The following is a 26,172-nucleotide window of genomic DNA, read 5'->3' on the forward strand; positions in this document are numbered from 1 at the left end:
AGGTGGATAGAGTTGTGAGAAGGAGCGTGGGTCTGAGGGTGTACCACGAACATGAAGTAGCCGTCCATCAGGCCGTCTGGCTTAGCTTAGAGCAGGTCAATGGGCTGAGAATCCCGCTGAAAACTCCCAAAGTACAGACACCCAAAGGTTGGGAGCAAACCTTCAGGTTTTGACAGGAGGAAAGCAATGAAAGCAAGCTAGCCCCTCCTTCCAGTTTGCCTTCCTAATCCTCATGTGGATTACCACCCACATATAATTATGGCTATATATCTATAGCTATATCTCCAATACTACAGGATTGCACTCAACGATGTTTCCTCTAGATGCTTTCTATGTGCTCAGTCGCTCAGTGGTGTCTGACTCTTTGCGACCTTTTGGACTGTAGTTGGCCAGGTTCCTCTGTCCATGGGACTTTTCAAGCAAGAATACTGAGCTCCTTTGCTGAGCTCCTCAAATTTAGCCAATAACTTTATTATGCAGGGGTTTCTAAGGGAAGATCTCCAGGCAGCAGAGGTTCCTTCATAAGTTCTTTTTCTTGTGGAAAAAAGAAAACTCAACGAAGCCTCCAAAGCCGACTTCTCTGTCTCCTAACCATGATGTGCTGCCAAAATAATAAGATTTATTTTAGAAAACATGGTTTAAAATGAAGGGAATAGTTATCCTAAAGTAGACTGCAAGAGTATAGATTTCCTTGTCTTTTGCCAGCCACGATGTTCTGGGTTTCTGATATTCATAATATCTTTATTGGTGTCAGTGGTTTTTCATCTGTACATTTTAAAATTTTTGTATTAATTAATTTTTTAAGATAGTTTCTATATGGACCATTTTTAAAGTCTTTATTGAACCTGTTACAATATTGCTTCTGTTTTATGTTTTTGCTTTTTGGATTCCAGGCATGTGTGGTCTTAGTTCCCCAACCAGGGATCAAACCCACACCCTCTGCATTGGAAGGGGAAGTCTTAACCACTGGACCACCAGGAAAGTCCCTTATCTGTATTTTAAAGGAACTACTTAAGTAGAAACATACACTAGTAAGGAATGGAATATCCCAGAAAGTATTGTTAATTCTATTTCAAAATTCAGATAAGAAACCTGCCAGAATACCTAAGAGCATAACCATCATTGATAACCTGAAATAGACATGATTTGCATTGGAAAGATGCCCAAGTTAATACTTTTACAGTCAGACTCAGGTGATCTGCTCAGGGAGAGCTAAACTGAATAGCAGTGAGATGCCAGGGTTATCACATGTTCTCCACTGATGATCAAAGGCCTACTTACTTACATATTTATTAGCATGTTCAGGAGAAATTAAATATATAGAGTGAATATCAGCATTTTATTCAGTATTAGGTATAGTATACAGACATCTATGACTCAGCTAAAAAGTCAGGCATTTTCAACACCACATAGTACCGGAGAATCAGAATGGTACCTTTTTTAAAGAGACATGAGGAAAATGCTTCTTTAAATCAGACTATTAACCTACTTAATAAGTCTTCACCATGCTCAGAGTACTGCATCCAGAGCCTTGAATGGAAAAGACAGTTTTTCTGGCAAAATACTTAAGCAGTAAAGGGAAGATGATGAAGATATATATAGTATTTATGTGTATATGTATATTAAAACACTAGACATCCCCAAATTATATTTTTTTTAATTCATGAAATATTTCAGAAGTTTTTCAAGGCCTTAAATACCATCTCTTCCACAAGGCACTTGGTTCTTTCCGCTTATCCCCAAACTTCATTACTAAAATAAATATTCATTGCACAACCTCTCCTTGGCAGACATTACATTAGAAATGAGAATTCAAAGGTGATGGGCCTTGTCTTTTTCTCAGTTGTTCAGTCTTTTTGAGACAATTGGTATATACAAGGATAATGACATTATAATGTATTGTGCCAACATATGCATTATACATAAAATATGTATTTATATACATAAAATGCATAAAACATAGATACATACAATATGCTGTGTGAGTACTAAAGAATGAAAAAATTACCTGTGCCTACATCATCAAGGAATGCTCTGTAAAGAAGATTGCATTTGAGTAAAGTGTCAAAGGAACAATAAAATTTTAAAGTTTTCTAGATAGGATTGGTGAAGTGAGAATGAAGATGAAATTTCAAACTTTGGCATTAAAAAAAAAAATTGCTGTGGTTGCGACTCCACACTCCCAATGCAGGGGACAGGGTACCAGTTCAATCCCCGGGTAACTAAGATCCCACGTGTGATAGAGCCAAGAAAACAAAAACAAAAAAAAAATAGCGTGAGCAAAGGCACACAGGCATAAAGCACGCTGGTGGTTAGAGAAACATAGGGTGGATATGGAGGAAGATTGGCATGTGTGGTTAAAAATGTAAGCAGAGTTCAGCTGACTAAAGGTCTTACTTCCTAAGAAATACAGACTTGCATTTCCTGAGTGATGAGACAAGACTTAACAGTTTTGAAGACAGGACTGTTATACTCGGGGAAAAGTTTTAAAAAGATTCCTTTGGTTACAACATGTGTGATAGATTGAAGAAGAATAATATGGGAAGAGTAAAACTAATTTAGAATCTGTAAACAAAACTAATCCAAACCTAATTTAAGGTATGGAATCCATAAACGAATCATGAGGGCAAGCCTTTGGACCAGGGATAAAAGCATGGGGAGGATGGAAAACATTCAAGGAATGTTGAAAGACTGATTTGTTGATTACCTTTATTTAGGATGAAATTAGAAGAGGGAGTCAAAGATGACCCTCTAATTTCTGCAATAAAGCTAAAAGGATTATAATTTGCTTAAGTCACCCAATGAATAATTGATAGGGCCAGTTTTTGATTCGGTATTTTCAAACTCCAAAGCTAAAGCTACTTCCATTTTTTACCCTGAATCCTGAACATTAGTCAAGAATTTCATTTCCAAAGATCAGCATCCCTTGGTAGCAAGGGCTATATCTCCAGACCTGGCACATAGTAGGCACTCAATAAATAGCAGTTAAATGAATGAATTAAATTTTAGTAAATAAAATCAGTCCAGCTATGTTCTTTTAGGCCAAACTGTGCCTCTGACAAAGGGCATTTATATTCTGTCTTCTTCTACTTAATTAATTGCATGTGTATCTTTAGTCTCTCTTTTAAATTACAAACTCTTTAAAATCATGAACTGTATCTTAATATTTCTCTGTGCTTTATAGCATGTAACATTGTATATTTTCATACAATATGTTTTTCATAAATATATCTTTAATTAAATTCTGTACATTTTGAGAATTTATTTCATTTAGTCGCTTTAAGATTGGCTGAAAGTAATCACTGTCAAAAAGTAACCACTGTCCTGCATTGAATTTCTTTTGCAAACATAACATAGTACCTTTATGATCTTTTCCCTTTTTTTGGCTTGAGTACAGCACAAAAAGGCCATTTTTGATGAGACTGTCTTGACCTCATTGTGCTACAAAAGTGCTTATCAGCATAATTTACAAATATACAGAATCCAATTTATAGAATGTTCTAAAAGCCCTCGTCCCTCGTCTAACTCCACTCTGCATAGCTCCCGAAACAAATGATTTCTGATTAGAGACAAGAGAACAATGGTGAAGGCCAGTAGGCCTAATTAGGAAGTATAAACAATGTAATCCCCTGAAATTAATTAAATATTGAAATAAGAAGACAGAGAAGTTCTATACCAATACCAGTACATTGAATTTAGGCTGCTAGCCTGAAGCATGCTTGCCCCCTTCCTGTATCTTGCTCACCTTGCCACTTTAAAACAAACTCAGACAACTGTTTTTCCAAAGAACTCAGTGTATCATGCAGGATTTTAATTTTTGAGTAATTAAGTGGAGAGGCAGCATCAGAGACTGAAATGAAAGAGATTCTGGAAGAGATAAAGCAGAGACCTGGAGACATGAATATAGTCCTGAATGAGGAACTTTCCAAATGTCCTTTGATTTCAAAGTCAGAATTGTTAGAAAATGACTGATAATTACGGCTTAAACCACATGAAACTATTACATAATGGGATATTCCATAGATGGAAACTTTCAAAAAACACATTTCGGGAAACAATTCTAAAGATGCCTGGGTATATTTTGATGCTAATGCATCAAAATACTATCAATTCACATAGTCCCATATACTTTCAGTTATAAAGACTGATTTCAACATACTGTTAGGTTTTTAATTAGCCTAAGGACCCATATCTGTGTTAGTATGTGTGAAGGATCATTTAGGTCTCCCTTGAATTTGATTCTCTCTTTAATATCACCTCAGAAAAATGTAGAGAGTGTTTTCTTGTTTGCTCTTAGTTGGTGGTTCAAATGCAGCTGAAAGCGGGGGTGAGGGGCGGCATTATTTGAGAATCTATCAGCAACATCACTGAGAACGCTGACCTTGGAGTTCTAGCTCAGAATAGAATCTAGGTTTTGCCATTTATTACCTGTGTGATGTCAAGCAAGTTACTTAACCTCTCTATTCACAGCATCCTCACGTATAAACCAAAGATAAACAGTACCTAGTTCATCAGTTTATTATTAGTATTTCATGAACTAATATAGGAAGCATTAATATGAAGCCAGGTACACAGCAAAGATTCAATAAAAGGTAGTGCTAATATTGTTATTGTCGTCATGTCATCATCATTATCGCCACTAGCATTATCAAATCCCTAAGACATGGGCTTGCAAAATTCACATAAGCTGTATTAAACCAGTTATCTGAAGAATTCCTAAGTAGAAAGAATGTCTTGCAAATCAAAGCCGTAAGGCAGGATATGAAAGTCTCTTAACTAAAGAAAATAAGAAAAGTACTTCTAAATTCAAAAAGAGAGCTGTAAAAAAATAATAAAGAGAGTTATAAGGTGAAATGGCAACCCACTCCAGTATTCGTGCCTGGGAAATCCCATGGACAGAGAAGCCTGGCGAGCTACCATCCAAAGAATCAGACACAACTTAGCAACTAAACAACAACAAAGGTGAGTATAGAGTGTAATATAAAGTTATCTACTCAATCGGATTGCTCTACATAAGAAATCACTTATAAGGAATGAAAGGTTTCCACATGAAGCCTGGTAAAAGGAGAACCAAGAGAAACATTTTGGTAATTATCCACACCTATCGAGCAGGACAAAAAGCCACAGGACCCAGCACAAATGAAACATTAAGAGAGGGTCATTAAGAGAGGGTGGTCACAGAGAGCTAGTTTTCTTCATTTCTGCCTGAAGTGCTTCTCAGAATGAATTCAAATGATGAGCACACATACAGTATGGCTTATGTACCAGGTAATGTTATAAGCACTTTCTACACTGCACTAGTCATCTCATCCTCCAAACAACATCCTGAAGTAGTTACCACTATTATCCCCTTTTATTCAGATGAGGCAACTGAGACAGACAGAGGATAAGCAACTTGCCCAGGGTCCCAGCTAGTTAGTAGCAAAGTCCATATTTGAGCTGAGGTAGTATCTTAAACATCACTATATTGTCTCCAAAGCTCTGACCACTTGTGTCATTTCCTTTGTATTGAATTTGTTTGGACCAGGAGGTATCTTGATGGCTGCTTTGACCTCACTGCTATGTTTATATGAGGAAGGAGGTAACCAGGGCGGCAGATCCCCATGTAATTTCTGGTCCCATACTAAATGAAAACTTTGGCAAACTGGCTTATATGTGTCTCTTGAGAGTTCGCATAATGCTAATCAGTCACACTGACACTGATTGAACTGATAATATTGACTCACTGGACCTCCTAAACTGAGAACCCAAATGATACTGGCAGCTTGTGAAATCCTGCCATCCAGCCTTCTCAGGGAACATCTCTATCGCTTTAATTTCCATATTTAAATATTCTCAGGTAATATTTCTATCTCTTTAATTTCCCCATTTAGCTTTTAATATGTGGCATGTTTACAAGCAATCACCATCTAAAATGCTTTGTTTCAATAACTTTTTATATATTTGCATTACATCATGAATCATGGAAAGGAAATCTACAGATATCAAACTGCAGATATCTTTGATATATTCAATAAACTTTAACCCTGACATGCTTTCTGCTTATAATTTCCAAAATGATAATTTCCAAAATGATTTCCAAATGTTTTCTCATCATAGTAAGTGAGAGCCTTTGTTAAGAAACATAGCTTAAACAATGAAAACTGCTACAGAATACTGTAACATGATACTGAATTTATTGAAACAGAGGAGGAATAAGAGCAGACTGAGCAAGTAAAAGATGACTTAGAAAGGAAAACAGTTCTACTTGGTGTACACCCTGGGGAGCCAGGCACTCTGCCTAGGACTGGATGTGCTATTGCTCCAATCTAGCTATCAAGGAATAAGTAACATGGGACCTATTTCTCAAGCACACATCCCTGTAAATGCCAACTAATGCTCAGCCATAATGCCGCACATCACAACTACCCCAGCACTAAAGGCTAAAGGTACATTTTAGCAGGATTAGTGGACCCACCATTGCCTAGGGGGAATTTAAATTTAAAAGAAAAGAGTATGGTAGCTCTCTGCAAAAACACTCTGCAAGCCATGGTAGCCAAAGCATCAGCAACTTTTCTCCTTCCCAAGCAAATATTGGTCCATTTCCTATGGAAAATACCCACCCCACCTCCAGCCCTCTGGTGGTTTTAGTCCTGAGAGTCAGAGATGTCTCTTTTGTGAGGTCTAAGTTTTTTTGCTGAGTTCCATATATGTGAGAGACTCACAATGAGTTATTGTATATCTACCATGAAATATTTCTGATGAGGTAATGAAGAATAGCAGCTAAACTTACTTTGTCTGGGAGGATTAGAAAGCCAAAAGTTAAATGAACAAGTGAATGAATTCATGGATGGGTGGACAGATGGAAGAACGGAGGAAGGAAAGAATGAATTAATTAAATGCTGATAATTTATTAGGTAATCATGTGTATGTGTCTGTGTTAGTCGCTCCTTAATGCCCAACTCTTTGCAGCCCCATGGACTGCAGCCTCCAGGCTCCTCTGTCCATGGGATTCTCTAGGCAAGAATACTGGAGTGGGTAGCCATTTCCTTCTCCAGGGGATATTCTCGATCCAGGTATGGAACCCAGGTCTCCTGAATTGCAGGCAGATTCTTTACCGTCTAAGTCACAAAGGAAGCCCAGGTAACTGTGTTGCATATCTAATAATCAGGTCCTCAGTCATTTATGTCTGAATCCTCCTTTTCATGAATAATAAAGTTCATTGATTTTGTTCAATACACAATTCTTCTAAATATTTATGAAGTATTTAAACATAGCATTCCAATAAGATGACAGGATTGAGTTGCCTTTGTGTGTTTTACTTGAGTCTCTGCTCTTCAATTTGCCATTTCTTAACTTTTCTTCTTTTCATTTTTAAAGGAGAATTTTTCATCTTGAGGCTTGAGCCTGAAACAGAAGTACAGAATTGTTGATCAGTAAAAACCAATTGACTAGAATTGATGACAAATGTTTTCTGCAACATCTGTCTTCCAACATGTATTTTAAGATCCTTTTGTCTGTAAATGCTTGCCCCTTACAGTCATATACCTAGGCGTATTGTAGTATCAAATTTCTAACACTGAACCCAAGATTTCATTTATTTTAGGATGGCCATTCCTTACTCTCAGCATATACTGACTCATATGATCTGTTTTACCAAAAACATTATCCAAAAAACTCATTTATTTATTCCTTTTCACTTCATTATCTTTAATAAAGTGGCATTATGTAAAAACTTGCCTTAAAAAAGCAATGACACTAAGGCTATTTTGGAATTTAAACTGGGAACAAAGAAATATGGTTAACCTTTTACATTTCCTAATATTTAATTTCAAAATAGTCTCCCTCCAGTGAAAAATTAAAATTAGGCACTCAGAGACTAGCACCTTAGGAAATAAAAAAATGCAAGACTGAATTTTTCGAGTATGTGTCTTGTCTGCTTCTAAGCAAAAATAAATGGTCTCTGTATTTGTTCAGTATTTTAGCTGCTTGCCACAGTTTAAGTGTCCACTGACATTTCTATCTCCCTCAGAGTGTAACTTTCTCAAAGGTAGTTAACCTGGCTTTTGTGTCAAATTTGAGATTGAATTATTGGTCAGCTGTACACACAGCTACAATTTTGTGGCCACGATTACTCTTTTCTTTTTGCCCTGCCATGCGAGTCATGCTAGACCTTAGTTCCTGACCAGGAATCCAACCCATGCCCCTGGAAGTGGAAGAGTGGCATCCTAACCGCTGGACTGCCAGAAAATCCCTCCCCCACTATTATCACTGCGTTTTACAGAGGACAGAACCACAGCCCAGAGCAGTTTAATAACATACCCAACTAGCTGGTGGGAAAAACAAAATCCGAATTCAAGCCTGTCTTATTTGGAAGCATGTGTTCTTTCATTTCATTACCCAAGAACAATTTCTGTTTTAATTGCTTTGATTACCCATCAACATTTCAATTGCTTCTCTCTCTCTCTTTTTTTTTTTAGGTAATGTTCTGACTTTCATTTGTTCTATTTGGAACAATATTCAATTATGCCATTGAATACACTTGTATTGCAACTGATCAATCTCATATTTTTAAGGAGTAGGAAGAGGTATATGCTTGTAATACCTCTTGCAATATTTTAATATAATTTTTTGGTAATTTCTCACTAACTGTAGAATAAAATAGGTAATATTGGAGAATGTTTAGAAGTATGGGCTCTAAAGTTAGACTTTGCATTGTTTACATTTTACAGTTTTCTGTATATTATGATGTTTGACATCTTTTCATTATTTTTTATTGGAAGTATAGGTGATTTACAATATTATATTTGTTTTAGGTGTACAACATAGTGATTCAGTATTTTTGCAGATTATATGGGATTATAAATTATTACAGGATAAGGGTAAATTCTCTGTGCTATACAGTACATTGTTATTTATTTATATATAGTAGTTTATATCTATTAATCCCATAGCCCTAATTTGTTCTCTCCACTTCCCTCTCCCCTTAGGTAACTACAAGTTTGTTCTCTAGACATGTGACTTTGTTTCTGTTTTGCATATACATTCATTTGTATTATTTTTTACCTTCCACATATAACTGACATCAAACAGGTTTTGTCTTTGACGTTTAATATCTTGAGAACTTTTCTGACTGCGGAGAGACGGTACCTCCTCAGGCTAGCCAGTACTTAAAAGTACATTGTTAAAACAAGTAAAAGAAAATCTAAATAAAATGAACAATACCCTGTATTCATAGATTGTTAGGATGGCAATATTCACCATCTGATCTACAGATTCAACACAATTCCCATCAGAACTCCAACTGACTTATTTACAAAAATTGGCAAGCTCATCCTAAAATCATATGGAAATGTGAGAGATCCAGAATAACCAAAATGGTCTTGAAAAAGAGTGAAGTTGGAAGACTCACACTTTCTTATTTCAAAACTTACTAAAAAGCTATAACCAAAACAGTTTGGTACTGACATAAGAACAGACATACATATGAATGAAACCGAATCTAGAGTCCAGAAATAAAGCCTCACATTTATGTTGACTTGATTTTAGACAGAAGTGTCAAAGTAATTCAAAATCTTCATCAAATTGTGTTGATCAATATTTTCATCAATATTTCTATCAAATGGTGTTGAGGTAACTGAATATCCACATGCAAAGGAATGAAGTTGGACTTCTACCACACTACATTCAAAAACTAACTCAAAATGGATCTCAAACTTAAGATCTAACACTATAAAATTTTATGAAAAAACAAAGGTATATGTCTTGAGGATACTGGATTAATGCTTCCTTAGATAAGTCGTCAAAAGCACCCACACACACAAATAAATTGTATGTCATCAAAAACAAACACTTTTTTGATGCAAAGGTTACCATCAAGAAAGTTAAGACAAACCCAAAAAATGGGAGAAAATATTTTAAAATCATACATCTGATGACACATACCTAGAATGTATGATTAACTCTTACAATTCAGTAATAAAAATACCAAATATTCCAATTAAAAATGGACAAAGGAGCTGCACAGATATTTCTCCCAAGAATATATACAGATGGCCAATAAGTACATGAAGACATGCCTAATGCCGTTATTCATTAGGAAAATACAGATCAAAACCACAATGAGATACCACTTGATAAGGACGGCCATGGTACAGTTACAAAGATAAACAATAAGAAGTGTTGGCAAAGCTGTATAAAACTTGCAACCCTCACACATGACTGCTGTGTATGTAAAATGGTGCAGCCAATTTGAAAATAGTGTGGCAGGCCCTTAAAGGGTTAAATATAAAGTTATATTACCCAGCAATTCCACTCCTAGGTATAAACTTAGTTATGAAAACACATGACACCAAAGGAACTTATACATGAATGTTGTAGCAGCAATATTCAAGAAAGCAAAAAAAGTGAAAATAATCCAAATACTCAATGTTCATTACCAGATGAAAGATTAAATGAAATGTGATATGTGCATACAATGGGCTTCCCTGGTGGCTCAGTGGTAAAGAATCCGCCTGCCACTGCAGGAGACTCAGGAGATTTGGGCTCAATCCCTGGGTCAGGAAGATCCTCTGAAGGAGGAAATGGCAACCCACTCCAGTATTCTTGCCTGGGAGATCCCATGGACTGAGGAGCCTGGCAGGCTACAGACCATGGGATTGCAAGAGTCAGACACAACTGAGTAGCTGAGCACACACAGGCTCATATAATATCTTATATGCCCATATATTATCTTATGATTTGGTAATACAAAGGAATGCAATACTAATCCATGCTACAACATGGATGAACCTTGTGAAAGAAATCAGTTACAAAGCACTACATACTGTGTGCTTCCACTGATATGAAATATCCAGATTAGGCAACTCTACAGGGACAGAAAGTAGATTAGTGGTCTCCTAGGGCTGGTGGGAAAGCAGGTGGCAGGTAATGGGGGAAAGAGCTTGGAGAAAGGAAGGCGCAGGCAGAAACAGGGTGGATGAATGATGAGTGACTGCTGATGGGATTTCTCTTAGGGGAGATAAAAATGTTCTAAAATTCATTGTGCTTATGGTTGCCCACTCTGTTGAATGTTCTAAAAAACATTCAGTCATACACTTTAAATTGGTGAACAGTTTTATGTGAATGTTGAATGTCTTTCAATAAAGATGTTTTTAAAGAATTAATAGTAATTGTTATATTGTATCCTGGGGTCTTCTTGGATTCTTGTTTTTGTTCGTTTAATTGTGTGTGATGGAAAAAAAGGTGATTATAAAGCACACACTCACAGTTATAAACAGATCCTTAAAACCATGCTTTATTTGGTGAGCAGCATGATGGGCTAAAACTGCAGGTTTAAAAACCAAAGGGAATTAAATGACTTTGTATTAAGTTTGAGAGTACAAGCGTCTGTGTGGATTCAGGAAAGAGGAGACACTTGGCCAGGCCAGAGAGAGGCAAAGAGGCAGTGTGGGGAGAAAGAATAATTACAGCTATATTGAGCTGCTTTGCTTTTTGATGCAATAGATGAGAATATGCATATATTCATTTAAGTAGAAAACATCCAGCAAAACCATGTCTTTCTCACTGGGCTCTGGGACCTGCTTTGAGAGTCTGTCTGGAGGGTAGCTGCCACCTCATCTGAAGTGCTGATGGAGCTTTCCTACTGGAGAAGGATAAGTAGAAGTCCATTTTGGTTTCTTTCCTTCTGGAGGTTAAGAATTACAATTTTTAGGGAGTTTCTTGGTGGTTTAGTGGCTAAGACTCCATGCTCCCAGTTCAGGCAACCTGGGTTCTATCTCTGGTCAGGGAACTAGATCCCACAAGCCACAGCTAAGAGTTTGCATGCCATAACTAAAGATCTCACACGCTGCAACAAAGACCAACACAGCCAAATAAATAACATATTAAAAAAAAGAATTACTATTTTTAAAATTCTGATGTTCTACCTTTCAGCATTTAGTCTTAATGCTGCAAATACTCTGCAACTTGTCTCTTTTTCACCAAAGTGAAGCTATTGAGAATTATCCCTGATGATACGTGTTTACAGGACATTGATTTTCACTGCTCTGTGTATTCCATGGTATGACTATAACATAATTCATTTATCCACTCTCCCATTCTAAGTTTTTACTGATGCAAACAATGTTACAATAAAATTCTTGTCCATGTCTGATTTTTTCCATAGCCTAGAATTTCTCCAGGGCATAAACCTAGGAAAGAAATTGCTTGGTCATAAGGATACACATATTTGAATTCATGGGACATGGTTACATTACTCTCCAAAGCGGCTGTATAAATTTATAGTCCTTCCCATAACTTTTGAGAGTCCCTTTCCCTGAATTCTCACTCATACCGCAGGGGTAATCCTATAAAAGGTGCGGGTCTCCGTTCCAAGTCTCCCTACATTGGTATTAAATTCAAGCCCCTGAATTAAGAGTGATAAATACCTCCAGGCAGCCAGTGTCAGCTCGCCAGTTCACTGTCCTGATTTTCAGTTTCTTCTTCATTTCTGGCCCAAGGCAATTTCCCTTTCTTAGCAGTTCAGCCATGCATTTATAAGGATGTTAGTTATAATTTATTGAGCAATCCTTGGTGTTTGTAGCTGGAGGGTTTTCAAGTTATCTGTACTGCCAGACCTTTAAATGCCTGACAGCATTTTCAGCACCTGAGCAATCTTTAAACACACCCCAGATGTTGGATACCATAAAGTAAGTAAGTGCAATCCAATTAGCCACTACAATGAGCTATTAAGCTCTCTCTACATGTATTCATTAGTCACCATGCTGCCACATACAGGAACCTGCAGCTTATCTGAGGTTGAATCTCAACTAGTTTCTTACTAGCTGTGTGACCTTGGCAATGTACTTCACCTTTCTGAACTGCAATTTGTTCATCTATAGGACAAGGATGTAATCATAGCATCTGACTTGTATGGCTGGTATAAAAAAGTCAATCAGTTACTATTTATAAAAATACTTAGAACTGTATCTGATGTACAGTATGTGCTATGTAATTGTGTGATAAATGAAGGAATAAATATTAGACATTTATTTTTGTACTACCTCTGAATATTTAAAAAAAAATGATCTCCCCTAAAATTGCCAGCATGGACAATCTAATGTTGGCTGCATGATAGCACTACTTCTCAACTTTAATGATACTAATGATAAATGGATTTTACCTAGAAGCCTCTCTGTGCTCCAGAACACAAGAAAAATAATTGTTGCCCATTGTGGGCCAGCCAAGTGGTTGTACAGGTTGGGAGCAAGGATGTTAAATAGGCCCCTCAGCTTTTTTTAGGATTAAAGAGGCATTCTGAGCAAAAAAAAAAAAAAAAAAAAAAAAACTTCCAAAAGTTTTTTCTTTGTCTAGAGTAGTCACTTTTAGTGTATGAAGATGTTCAGAGTATGAGAAACGATGTCTCAGGATTTGACTCTGCACAGGAATGGAAAATTAGGACCAAGTCTGTATGACACACCTTTCATTCTGCTCTTATGTCATGTGTGGTCTTTATCCTCTGACCACCCTTTCCAGGCCATACACAAGTCACAGCATGTTTATTACACTTAGTAGTCACACCATACTCTGCTGTGCTCGGTCGTGCCCAACTCTTTGTGATCCCATGAACTGTAGCCAACTAAGTTCCTCTGTCCATGAGAGTTCTCAGGCAAGAAAACTGAGTGGGTTGCCATTTCCTTCTCCAGAGGCTCTTCCCAACCCAGGGACTGAACCTGCATCTCCTGCATTGGCAGGAAGATTCTTTACCACTGAGGCACCAGTGAAGCCTACTATCATAATTTACATTAGATCCTCAGACTTTATCTTTCACCAACTTCTATTTGCCTCACACCCCTGACTCTGGCAACCACCTTTATATTTCTGTTTCTATGAGTTTGACTTTTTTTTTACATTCCATATATAGGTGACATCAAGCAGCATTTATCTTTAAGCAGTATTTATCTTTCTGTGTCTGACTTACTTCACTTAACATAATGCCCTTAAGGTCCATTCATGTTGTTGCAAACAGCAGAATTTCCTTCTTATTCATAATATATTAGTATCTTAGGGAGTACATATAAATTCAAAAAAATGTTTGCTAACAACTAGCCTACAAAGATCTCCATTTGCTTTCTCTGATTTCTTACTTACCTCCGTGAGATATATCTATAGTGATCTTTGTAACTTTCCAGAACTCCACTGACATTGCTTTGGTGGGCTTCCCCATGTGCTCAGCGGTGAAAGAATCTGCCTGCAGTGCAGGAGACATTCAGGAGACCCAGGTTTGATCCTTGAGTCAGAAAGATCCCTTGGAGAAGGAAATGGCAACCCACTGTAGTATCCTTGCCTAGGAAATCCCATGGACAGAGGAGCCTGGCGGGCTACAGTCCAGAGGGTCGCAGAAGATTCACACATGACTCAGCGACTAAACAACAACAGCAACAAAGTAGTCAAAGACCTAATTAAACATAAAATACATCTTTAAGTCCTTTCAAGAAACATAACTGTAAAAGATAGAATGTAGATCAGATAATAGCTAGAAAAAAAGGATGTAAGGTTAACGAAGACTTCATTTTTCAGGTAGAAGAGTTTATTTTTAATTCTTAAGAAAAGAATGTTTAAGATAAATAATTGCAAACATATATTTACACTAAATTAAACCATGCAAATTTAAATATATAAATAATTTTAAGGTAAATCACATTTTAGAAATGAGGAAGAGGTTGCTAAGCAGTCAACAGCAAATAAAAAACAAACAAAAAAAGTCATGGAGACAATAAATAAATATGAAGAACTATTGGAATCTCATTTTGACTCTACTGAAGGGTACACAAAGGAGAACAGCAGTAAATTACCTAGAAAATATGTTTTATGGGTAGAGCATAGAAAACATTAAATGTCAAGGTAAGAAATTCAGACTTTATTTTGTAGGTGATAAGGCAGAAGTGATGTTTTTGAGCTTGGGGTGACCTGCTTAAAGCTGTGTTTGATGGAAATCAATCCAGTAATGGCTTATGTCCATGACATATTTTGTTAACTCTATACAGAACACAATAAAGGAAGTTTTACATTCATTTCTTCTAGGTAAATTCAATATTCCCCCAAAATTTCTCTTATTTTTGTATTATTCATATTTCCAGTACTCTTGGTAAATTTCTTGGGTGTGGAGAACTCTAGAAAACATCACTGAGTTTTCTTATACACCAAAAAATAAATACATAAATTCATTGGAAAATGTTCATTGCCTCACTAAAGTTTATACTCATAAATTTCTGGTTAATAAGTTTAATACTTCCATAGCCAGTTCCCAGGGAGAGAAATATTAAGATTCTTTTATTTTATAATAAGAATTTGAACTACAGGGATGAATTTTCTCAGCAAAGAGTCATTGGAGTTATAGCATTCTATAACATCACTATAAATTAAATTTTATTTTCTCATCTGTTTATCAGAAAGTCAAATAACTTTACATGACTTACAATAAATTGTTTAAAAAGCTGTCTTCTGATCTCTTTTTCACCTCTGACTGGTGTTTCCAAGAGAAAAGATGTTCAAGTCACTTTCTTCTGATATTTACTATTGTATTCCTAAATTATAATGCATATTATTGCTTTTTGATTTGAGGACTTCATTTTCTTCTGTACCCATTCCTCCATTCACCTAGTCATTTTTGGTTAATAATAATTCAATTTGATACTAATACAGTCATGTAATAATCACAGCTGAACCATGTAGTCATTGATGAAGGAAAAATTTCCTTGTATAACTTTTTGCTTCCCTGGCTTCAATCAATGCCTTATATATATATTTATATCTGATGTACCTTCCACTCATTTGTGTAGTGTAGGCAAGCTGAATTAAGGTTCCGAATGGAGCCCATCCTATTTCAAAATGACATATTTTTACAATGTATTAACAGAGCCAGTTGTCAATGGAAGATTGCAAATATCCCATTGAACAGCATCTTTGGGCAAGCCCCAGGATAGTTTGCATTCTTCTTTTTTATTTTTGTTTTTTTAGTCTGCATTATTTAATTTGGCTCTTGATCCCCAAAAAGAGATTATTGAGACTTGGGTTCCATCCCTGGGTTGGGAAGATCCCCTGGAGAAGGTAAAGGCTATCCACTCCAGTATTTGGGCCTGGAGAATTCCATGGACTAGTCCATGGGGTCGCGAAGAGTCAGACACAACTGAGCGACTTTCACTCACTCGCTCACACGCTGCTCTCATCACAGCCATTGAACTACTGTTTATTATTATGAACAGTATAATAACAGTGAGATCATTCAGTAGCCCTCTCTCCTGTTTCCGCCCCTCTTCCACACACTGGATCAACTATTGTATCAGGAGGGTATGGGGAACACAGCCTGAGCATCCACTGGCAAGAGAAGAGCTGAGAGCTGTAGATTCAAAATGTGTGATATTTCTTTGGTGGAGACTCCTCTCAATGCAAAACCCATGGAGATTTCATTATCATGAATATTCAAAAGAACTTTCACAGCAAAATCGATTATGTCAGGCTTCTACTTAAAATAATTTTTTTCTTTTTTTAAAAAAATTTATTTTTAAACACCAAAAACATTTTGTATTGGGGTATAGCCAATTAACAATGTTGTGATAGTTTCACATGAACAGTAAAGGGAACCAGCCATACACATAGATGTATCCATTCTCCCCCAGTCAGTCCTAAAGTAGACCAACCCTGAATATTCACTGGAAGGACTGATGCTGAAGCTGAAGCTCCAATTATTTTTGCCACCTGATGCGAAGAGCCTACTCACCGGAAAAGACCCTGATGCTGGTAAAGATTGAGGGCGGGACGAGAAGGGGATGACAGAGCATTAGATGCTTGAATGGTGTCACTGGCTCAATGGACATGAGTTTCAGCAAATTCCGGGAAATGGTGAAGTAGAGGGAAGCCTGACGTGCTGCAGTCCATGGGCTCACAAAGAGTCGGACACAACTGAGTGACGGAACAACAACATTCTCTGCCCAAACCTCCCTCCCATCCAGGCTGGCACATAACACTGAGCAGAGTTCCATGTGCTGTACAATAGGATTTCGTTGGTTATCCACTTTAAATATAGCAGTGTGCCCATGACCTTCCCAAACCTAAAATAATCTTGAACAAAATCTTTTGTTCAAGATTGAGGTAAAGCTATGTTTACTGAGCACTGAGGTAAAGCTATGTTTCCCTCCTCCCGTGTTGGATGGGAATCCAAACTTCAGCTGCTGAGAATCAATTTCTTCTTTTGAACTTCCATCAATCTCATATTTGCAAGGTGCCAAATCATCACCTTCTATTGTTGGCATCTCCTCTTTGATGGCTGGGTTTTCATACTAGTCTAAGATATGAATCTAAGGCATTGTTAGTGAATCAGTTTTTTAACATCTTTCTCAACTATAACTATCTTGTCTCCTCATCAATTATTGATCTTCCTTTTACTTGAATTCTGATTTATCTTTTTGCACTTTATTTCCCCTTGAAATAGGTGGCAACTTTCCCTACTTTCAAAAGGTCTGAGTGCAGGCATTTCCCAGTCAATATTTCAAAATGCTTTAGAATTTCCTTTTTTTAAAAAACCTTTGAACTGGATCTTTAAACTCCTGAACAACCACAAGTAAGTTATCAACTGATCTCAGACAACGAACCTGAGCAAGACTTTCCACTGAAATATCAAAATGCATCTTGTCTGGTCTTTGCTGATTTTGCATGATGACCTGAATTTCTCTCTCACCTAATCTGCCCCTGTTTGTTCAAAACCAGTCAGTACACTTCAGTTCAGTTCAGTTCAGACCCTCAGTCATGTCCGACTCTTTGCAACCCTATGAACTGCAGCACACCAGGCCTCCCTGTCCATTACCAACTCCCGGAGTTTACCCAAACTCTTGTTCACTGAGTCAGTGATGCCATCCAGCTATCTCATCCTCTGTCATCCTCTTCATCTCCTGCCCCCAATCCCTCCCAGTATCAGGGTCTTTTCAAATGACTCAGCTCTTCACATGAGGTGGCCAAAGTATTGGAATTTCAGCTTCAACATCAGTCCTTCCAATGAACGCCCAGGACTGATCTCCTTTAGGATGGACTGGTTGGATTCCTTGCAGTCCAAGGGACTCTCAAGAGTCTTCTCCAACACCACAGTTCAAAAGCATCAATTCTTCTGCGCTCAGCTTTCTTTATAGTCCAACTCTCACATCCATACATGACTACTGGAAAAACCATAGCCTTGACTAGACGGACCTTTGTTGGCAAAGTAATGTCTCTGCTTTTGAATATGGTATCTAGCTTGGTTATAACTTTCCTTCCAAGGAGTAAGCGTCTTTTAATTCCATGGCTGAAATCACCATCTGCAGTGATTTTGGAGCCCAAAAATTAAAGTCAGCCACTGTTTTCACTGTTTCCCCATCTATTTGCCATGAAGTGATGGAACCAGATGCCATGATCTTCGTTTTCTGAATGTTGAGCTTAAAGCCAACTTTTTCACTTTCCTCTTTCACTTTCATCAAGAGGCTCTTTAGTTCTTCTTCAATTTCTGCCATAAAGGTGGTGTCATCTGCATATCTGAAGTTATTGATATTTCTCCAAGCAATCTTGACTCCAACTTGTGCTTCTTACAGCCCAGCGTTTCTCATGATGTACTCTGCATATAAGTTAAATAAGCAGGGTAACAATATACAGCCTTGACATACTCTTTTTCCTGTTTGGAACCAGTCTGTTGTTCCATGTCCAGTTCTAACTCTTGCTTCCTGACCTGCATACAGATTTCTCAAGACGCAGGTCAGGTGCTCTGGTATTCCCATCTCTTTCAGAATTTTCCACAGTTTATTGTGATCCACACAGTCAAAGGCTTTGGCATAGTCAATAAAGCAGAAATAGATGTTCTTTCTGGAACTCTCTTGCTTTTTCAATGATCCAGCAGATGTTGGCAATTTGATCTCTGGTTCCTCTGCCTTTTCTAAAGCCAGGTTGAACATGTGGAAGTTCATGGTTCATGTATTGAAGCCTGGCTTGGAGAATTTTGAGCATTGCTTTACCAGAGTATGCTGCTGCTGCTGCTAAGTCACTTCAGTCGTGTCTGACTCTGTGCAATCCCATAGACGGCAGCCCACCAGGCTTCCCCGTCCCTGGGATTATCCAGGCAAGAACACTGGAGTGGGTTACCATTTCCTTCTCCAGTGCATGAAAGTGAAAAGTGAAAGTGAAGTGGCTCAGTCGTGTCTGACTCTAGTGACCCCATGGACTGCAGCCCACGAGGCTCCTCTGTCCACGGGATTTTCTAGGCAAAAGTACTGGAGTGATGTGCCATTGCCTTTTCCGACCAGAGTATGAGATGAATGCAATTATGCGGTAGTTCGAGCATTCTTTAGCATTTCCTTTTTTGGGGATTGGAATGAAAACTGACCTTTTCCTGTTCTGTGGCCACTGCTGAGTTTTCCAAATTTGCTGACATATTATGTGCAGCATTTTCACAACATTATCTTTTAGGATTTGAAATAGCTCCACTGGAATTCCATCACCTCCACTAGCTTTGTTCGTAGTGATGCTTCCTAAGGCCCACTTGACTTCACATTCCAGGATGTCTGGCTCTAGGTGAGTGATCACACCATTGTGATTATCTTGCTTATGAAGATCTTTTTTGTACAGTTCTTCTGTGTATTTTTGCTACCTCTTCTTAATATCTTCTGCTTCTGTTAGGTCCATATTTTCCTTTATTGAGCCCATTGTTGCATGAAATGTTCCCTTTGTATCTCTAAGTTTCTTGAAGAGATCTCTAGTCTTCCCCATTCTATTGTTTTCCTCTATTTCCTTGCACTGATCACTGAGGAAGGCTTTCTTATCTCTCCTTGCTATTGGCTCTGTGACTTGGAGAGACTCACACTCATTTCTGAAACCACTTTCTGTTGCTTGAATGCTGCTGCTAGTGCTGCTAAGTCACTTCAGTCGTGTCTGACTCTGTGCGACCCCATAGATGGCAGCCCACCAGGCTCCCCCATCCCTCAGATTCTCCAGGCAAGAACACTGGAGTGGGTTGCCATTGGAATAGATCTCTGATTTTCATGAAAGTTCACATCCAAGAGTTGGTTAGTGGCTTTTTGAATGTCATACATATTGGCAATGCTTCTAAGATCCCTAGTATAGTCTTAGCCACCAGTACAGACCCCTCAGGCCCTGGCATTCCTGCAGGCCCAGGGTACCCAAATGCTATGCTTTCTCTTTTGTCTAAAGATGTTGACTAAAGCACTTGAGATTTTGAAAAAAAAATTTTAATCAAACTTTTGAAATATATAGCAAAACTGAGTTTTAGAGTAAAATGCCAATATATCCACCACAGAGATTTTTGGATTAACATTAACCCTTGCTTTTTCATGTATTTATTCTTACTTTGATAAATCATGTTTTTATGCATTTTACAGTCAGTTGCAAACAAGTGTATACATTTCAAGTACCCTAGGTACTTCAGCATTCTTGCCCTGTTGTTATTGTTCAGTTGCTCAGTCATGTCTGACTCTGAGACTCCATGGACTGCAGCATACCAGGCTTCCCTGTCCTTCACCATCTCCCAGAGCTTCCTCAAACTCATGTCCATCAAGTTGGTGATGCCATCCAACCATCTCATCCTCTGTCATCCCCTTTTCCTCCTGCCCTCAATCTTTCCCAGCATCAGGGTCTTTTCAAAGGAGTCAGTTCTTCACATCAGGTGGCCAAAGTATTGGAGTTTCAGCTTTAGCATCAGTCCTTCCAATGAATATTCAGGACTGATTTCCTTTAGGATGGACTGGTTTGATCTCCTTGCAGTCCAAGGGACTCTTAAGAGTCTTCTCCAACACCACAGTTCAAAAGCGTCAATTCTTTGGTGCTCAGCTTTATAGCCCAACTCTCACATCCATACATGACTACTGGAAAAACCGTAGCTTTAACTATATGGACTTTTGTTGGCAAAGTAATATCTCTGCTTTTTAATACCCTAAGTTTGTCATGGCTTTTCTTCCAAGGAGCAAGCATCTTTTAATTTCATGGCTGCATTTACCATCTGCAGTGATTCTGGAGCACAAGAAAATAAAGTCTGTCATTGTTTCCTTTGTTTCCCCATCTATTTGCCATGAAGTGATGGGACCGGATACAATGATATTAGTTTTTGAATGTTGAGTTTTAAGCCAGCTTTTTCACCCTCCTCTTTCACTTTCATCAGGAGGCTCTTTAGTTCCTCTTTGCTTTCTGCCATATGGGTTGTGTCCTCGACATATCTGAAGTTATTGATATTTCTCCCATCAACCTTTATTTCAGCTTGTGCTTCATCCAGCCTGGCATTTCACATGATATACTAAGCAGGGTGACAATATACAGCTTTGACGTTCTCCTTTTCCTATTTGGAACCAGGCTGTTGTCCCATGTCCAGTTCTGACTGTTGCTTCCTGACTTGCATATAGGTTTCTCAAGAGGCAGGTCCGGTAGTCTGGTATTCCCATCTCTTTCAGAATTTTCCACAGTTTATTGTGATCCACACAGTCAAAGGCTTTGGCATAGTCAATAGAGCAGAAATAGATGTTTTTCTGGAACTCTCTTGCTTTTTTGATGATCCAGCGGGTGTTGGTAATTTGATCTCTGGTTCCTCTGCCTTTTCTAAAACCAGCTTGAACGTGTGGAAGTTCATGGTTCATGTATTGCTGAAGCCTGGCTTGGAGAATTTTGAGCATTTCTTTACTAGCGTGTGAGATGAGTGCAATTGTGCAGTAGTTTGAGCATTCTTTGGCATTGCCTTTCTTTGGGATTGGAATGAAAACTGACCTTTTCCAGTCCTGTGGCCACTGCTGAATTTTCCAAATTTGCTGGCATATTGAGTGCAGCACTTTCACAACATCATCTTTTAGGATTTGAAATAGCTCAACTGGGATTCCATCACCTCCACTAGCTTTGTTCGTAGTGATGCTTCCTAAGGCCCACTTGACTTCACATTCCAGGATGTCTGGCTCTAGGTCAGTGATCACACCATTGTGAATATCTGGGTCGTGAAGATCTTTTTTGTACAGTTCTTCTGTGTATTCTTGCCATCTCTTCTTAATATCTTCTGCTTCTGTTAGGTCCATATCATTGCTGTCCTTTATTGAGCCCATCTTTGCATGAAATGTTCCTTTGGTATCTCTAATTTCTTGAAGAGATCTCTAGTCTTTCCCATTCTGTTGTTTTCCTCTATTTCTTTGCATTGATCGCTGAAGAAGGCTTTCTTATCTCTTCTTGCTATTCTTTGGAACTGTGCATTCAGATGCTTATATCTTTCCTTTTCTCCTTTGCTTTTCACTTCTCTTCTTTTCACATCTATTTGGTAAGGCCTCCTCAGACAGACATTTTGCTTTTTTTGCATTTCTTTTTCTTGGGGATGGTCTTCATCTCTGTCTCCTGTACAATGTCATGAACCTCCATCCATAGTTCATCAGGCACTCTATCAGATCTATTCCCTTAAATCTATTTCTCACTTCCACTGTATAATCATAAGGGATGTGATGTAGGTCATACCTGAATGGTCTAGTGGTTTTCCCCACTTTCTTCAATTTAAGTCTGAATTTGGCAATAAGGAGTTCATGATTTGAGCCACCGTCAGCTCCTTGTCTTGTTTTTGCTGACTGTATAGAGCTTCTCCATCTTTGGCTGCAAAGAATATAATCAATCTGATTTTGGTGTTGACCATCTGGTGACATCCATGTGTAGTCTTTTCTTGTGTTGTTGGAAGAGGGTGTTTGCTATGACCAGTGCATTCTCTTGGCAAAACTCTATTAGTCTTTGCCCTGCTTCATTCTGTACTCCAAGGCCAAATTTGCCTGTCACTCCAGGTGTTTCTCGACGTCCTACTTTTGCATTCCAGTCCCCTATAATGAAAAGGACATCTTTTTGGGGTGTTAGTTCTAAAGGTCTTATAGATCTTCATAGAACCATTCAACTTCAGCTTCTTCAGCATTACTATTTGGGGCATAGGTTTGGATTACTGTAATATTGAATAGTTTGCCTTGTAAATGAACAGAGATCATTCTGTCGTTTTTGGGATTGCATCCAAGTACTGTATTTCAGACTCTTTTGTTGACCATAATGGCTACTCCATATCTCCTAAGGGATTCCTGCCCACAGTAGTAGATATAATGGTCATCTGCGTTAGGTTCACCCATTCCAGTCCATTTTAGTTCGCTGATTCCTAGAATGTCGACGTTCACTCTTGCCATCTTCTGTTTGACCACTTCCAATTTGCCTTGATTCATGGACCTAACATTCCAGGTTCCTATGCAATATTGCTCTTTACAGCATCAGACCTTGCTTCTATCACCAGTCACATCCACAACTGGGTATTGTTTTTGCTTTGGCTCCATCCATCCCTTCATTCTTTCTGGAGTTATTTCTCCACTGTTCTCCAGTAGCATATTGGGCACTTACCGACCTAGGGAGTTCCTCTTTCAGTATCCTATCATTTTGCCTTTTCATACTGTTCATGGGGTTAAAATCCATTTTAAAAGAGGGAACAGGGGAGTCTTCTTCCAAATGTCAACTCCCTTCTAGAATCTACTTTTCTTCTTGAGGTGTCTTGAGGTAGTTGTTTGTCGTATCTCATCCAGGGTTTATGGTTCTAATTTACTGGAAGTTCAGTCAATTAGGAAATTACTTGGACACCACACAGGAAGTGGTACCCTCAGTAATTCATTTTTGAAGTTTTCTGCTACTCTCTGAATTCTGTTTCCTCTGAAGATTTTCTCTTACCTATTTGTTTGGGCCCCTTTCATGTTAAAACCTTTCCTGAATGTCTGGTGATCCTTGGTTGTGCATCCTTGGTTGACAAAAAATCAGGCAGATTAAAAGATCCACCCTGCTGGCTGTAGCTTACTGAGCGGCAGATTTTTCTTTCTTTTTTTAACTTTTCTAAATGTTTTTATTTTTTTTTAATAATTAAATATTGAAAATTTTACAAAAATGTTAAATGATTGAGGTTCTTTTCATTTTTTCCCCCCTCAAAGGTTCTGAACATAAATGGATCTTTTCTTAAGGGCAACATTGTTGGTATTTCCTCATTATTTTGGTGCAGCTCCCTCAGATGTGCAGGTCTTCTCTTTGGAGTTGCTCTGTTATAGACAGATAACCTCTGAAATCAATTTCATACTGAAAATATATTAGTTAAGATGGTTGTCAATCATATAGATAAAAATAATTAATGAAATTCCTTTTTCAGGTATGTTGCATACAATTTACTTATACTCTCTTCGGTTTTTCTCAATGAACACTTCCCTATTGACTAAATTAGATATTTCTGTTCAAATAGTAAAACCCCAAACAAGCAGAAACTCCTCAAAATCTTAAATTTTTTAAATTTCTGGATAGTATGATATCCCCATTACCTTTATTTTCATTGCAATTTTATTTTATCCTCTGTAAGAGAGGCTTCTTTCTCACATGAGTTCTATGTTATGACTATACAGAACTCCTTGTATGCATGCATGCTAGGTTGCTTCTGTCGTGTTGGACTCTTTGCAACCCCATGGACTGTAGCTCACCAGGCTCCTCTGTCCAGGGGATTCTCCAGGCAAGAATAGTGGAGAGGGTTGCCATGCCTTCCTCCAGGGGATCTTCCCGACCCAGGGATAGAACACATGTCTCTTATGTCTCCCACATTGGCAGATGGGTTCTTTACCACTAACGCCATCTGGGAAGCCCCTACCAAACTCCTTACCTTCTGTCAAACAGAGCTTAAAGACTTTTTCAGTTTTGTGACTTTCCACAGAATATACTTTCTTCCTAAAATTCCCTCTTTCTTTCTACATTTAGCTACAGAGCTTCTACTTTCCTTCATTATTCAGCATAGTGATTTCTTCTGTGAGTGCCTCTGACTTTTCCAGACAGACTTGTTCTGACTCATTCATTCTATATTTAACTGAAACAGTGCACTTAACTCTATTGATAGACTTACTTTTTCTCTTGTAATAACTTTGTTCATATGTCTTTCTTACTGGTCTGTGAATTCCATAAAGGCAAGGACTCACATTACTTTTTGAAACCAATCTTACCAACTGACAGCATCTCCATTAATGACCAGAGATCCACACCAATCACATTCCATACTCTCTTTGTAGTAAGAGTCACATTACCCCAGTTCAGTTCAGTTCACTTCAGTTCAGTCACTCAGTCGTGTCAGACTCTTTGCAACCCTATGGACTGCAACACACCAAGCTTCCCTGTTATCACCAGCTCCTGGAGTTTGCTCAAACTCGTGTCCATCAAGTCAGTGATGCCATCCAACCGTCTCATCCTCTATTATCCCCTTTTCCTCCTGCCTTCAATCTTTCCTAGCATCAGGGTCTTTTCAAAGGAGTCAGTTCTTCACATCAGGTGGCCAAAGTACTGGAGTTTCAGCTTCAGCATCAGTCCTTCCAATGAATATTCAAGACTGATTTCCTTTAGGATGGACTGGTTGGATCTCCTTGCACTCTAAGGGACTCTCAAGAGTCTTCTCCAACACCACAGTTCAAAAGCATCAGTTCTTTAGCGCTCAGCTTTCCTGATAGCTCAGGTTGTAAAGAATTTGCTGGTAATGCAGGAGACCCCAATTCAATTCCTGGGTCAGGAAGATCTGCTGTAGAAGGGACAGGTTACCCACTCCAGTATTCTTGGGCTTCACTTGTGGCTCAGCTGGTAAAGAACTCACCTGCAATGCAGGAGACCTGGGTTTGATCCTAGGGTTGGGAAGATTCCCTAGAGAGGGGAACGGCTAACCACTCCAGTATTCTGGCCTAGAGAATTCAGTCCATGGTGTCCCAAAGAATTTGATGCAGCTGGACAACTTTCACTTTCAGGTTACTCAAGGGAGACCTTATACTTTTATTATGGAATTATTATTTAGCTAAAAAATGAATATATATATGTGTACATTGTATATGTATATATGTGTCATAAACATTTTAAGTATTAGCTGAAGCTATTTTATATTCAAGTATTTAAAATTCCAAGTTATGATAATTTAGAGTCTCATTCAATAAGCTTGAATGCATGCATTATAGGTAGCATAGAGTCTGTTACTCTTTTATCCACTATGATTTCTGTTGTGGAATTTAATATGAGAAAGAAGATTGTTTCTGTAATGAATTCACAAATGTGTTTCCATTTTGAAATACTGGGTATTCATGTGTGCAGGTGTCAGCTGGATAAATATATATAATAGCTTTTAAAGTAGTAGATTTTACACAA

General features: G+C 38.1%; 1 pseudogene; it reads right to left on the minus strand.

Annotated features, from left to right (window-relative positions):
* Window positions 1-7,331: 7,331 nt before the first annotated feature.
* On the minus strand, window positions 7,332-25,048 carry LOC102409750 (annotated as a pseudogene).
* Between the last annotated feature and the right edge of the window lie 1,124 nt (window positions 25,049-26,172).

The sequence above is a fragment of the Bubalus bubalis genome, chromosome 15, assembly GCF_019923935.1.
Source record: "Bubalus bubalis isolate 160015118507 breed Murrah chromosome 15, NDDB_SH_1, whole genome shotgun sequence".
In the NCBI taxonomy this organism is placed as follows: domain Eukaryota; kingdom Metazoa; phylum Chordata; class Mammalia; order Artiodactyla; family Bovidae; genus Bubalus; species Bubalus bubalis.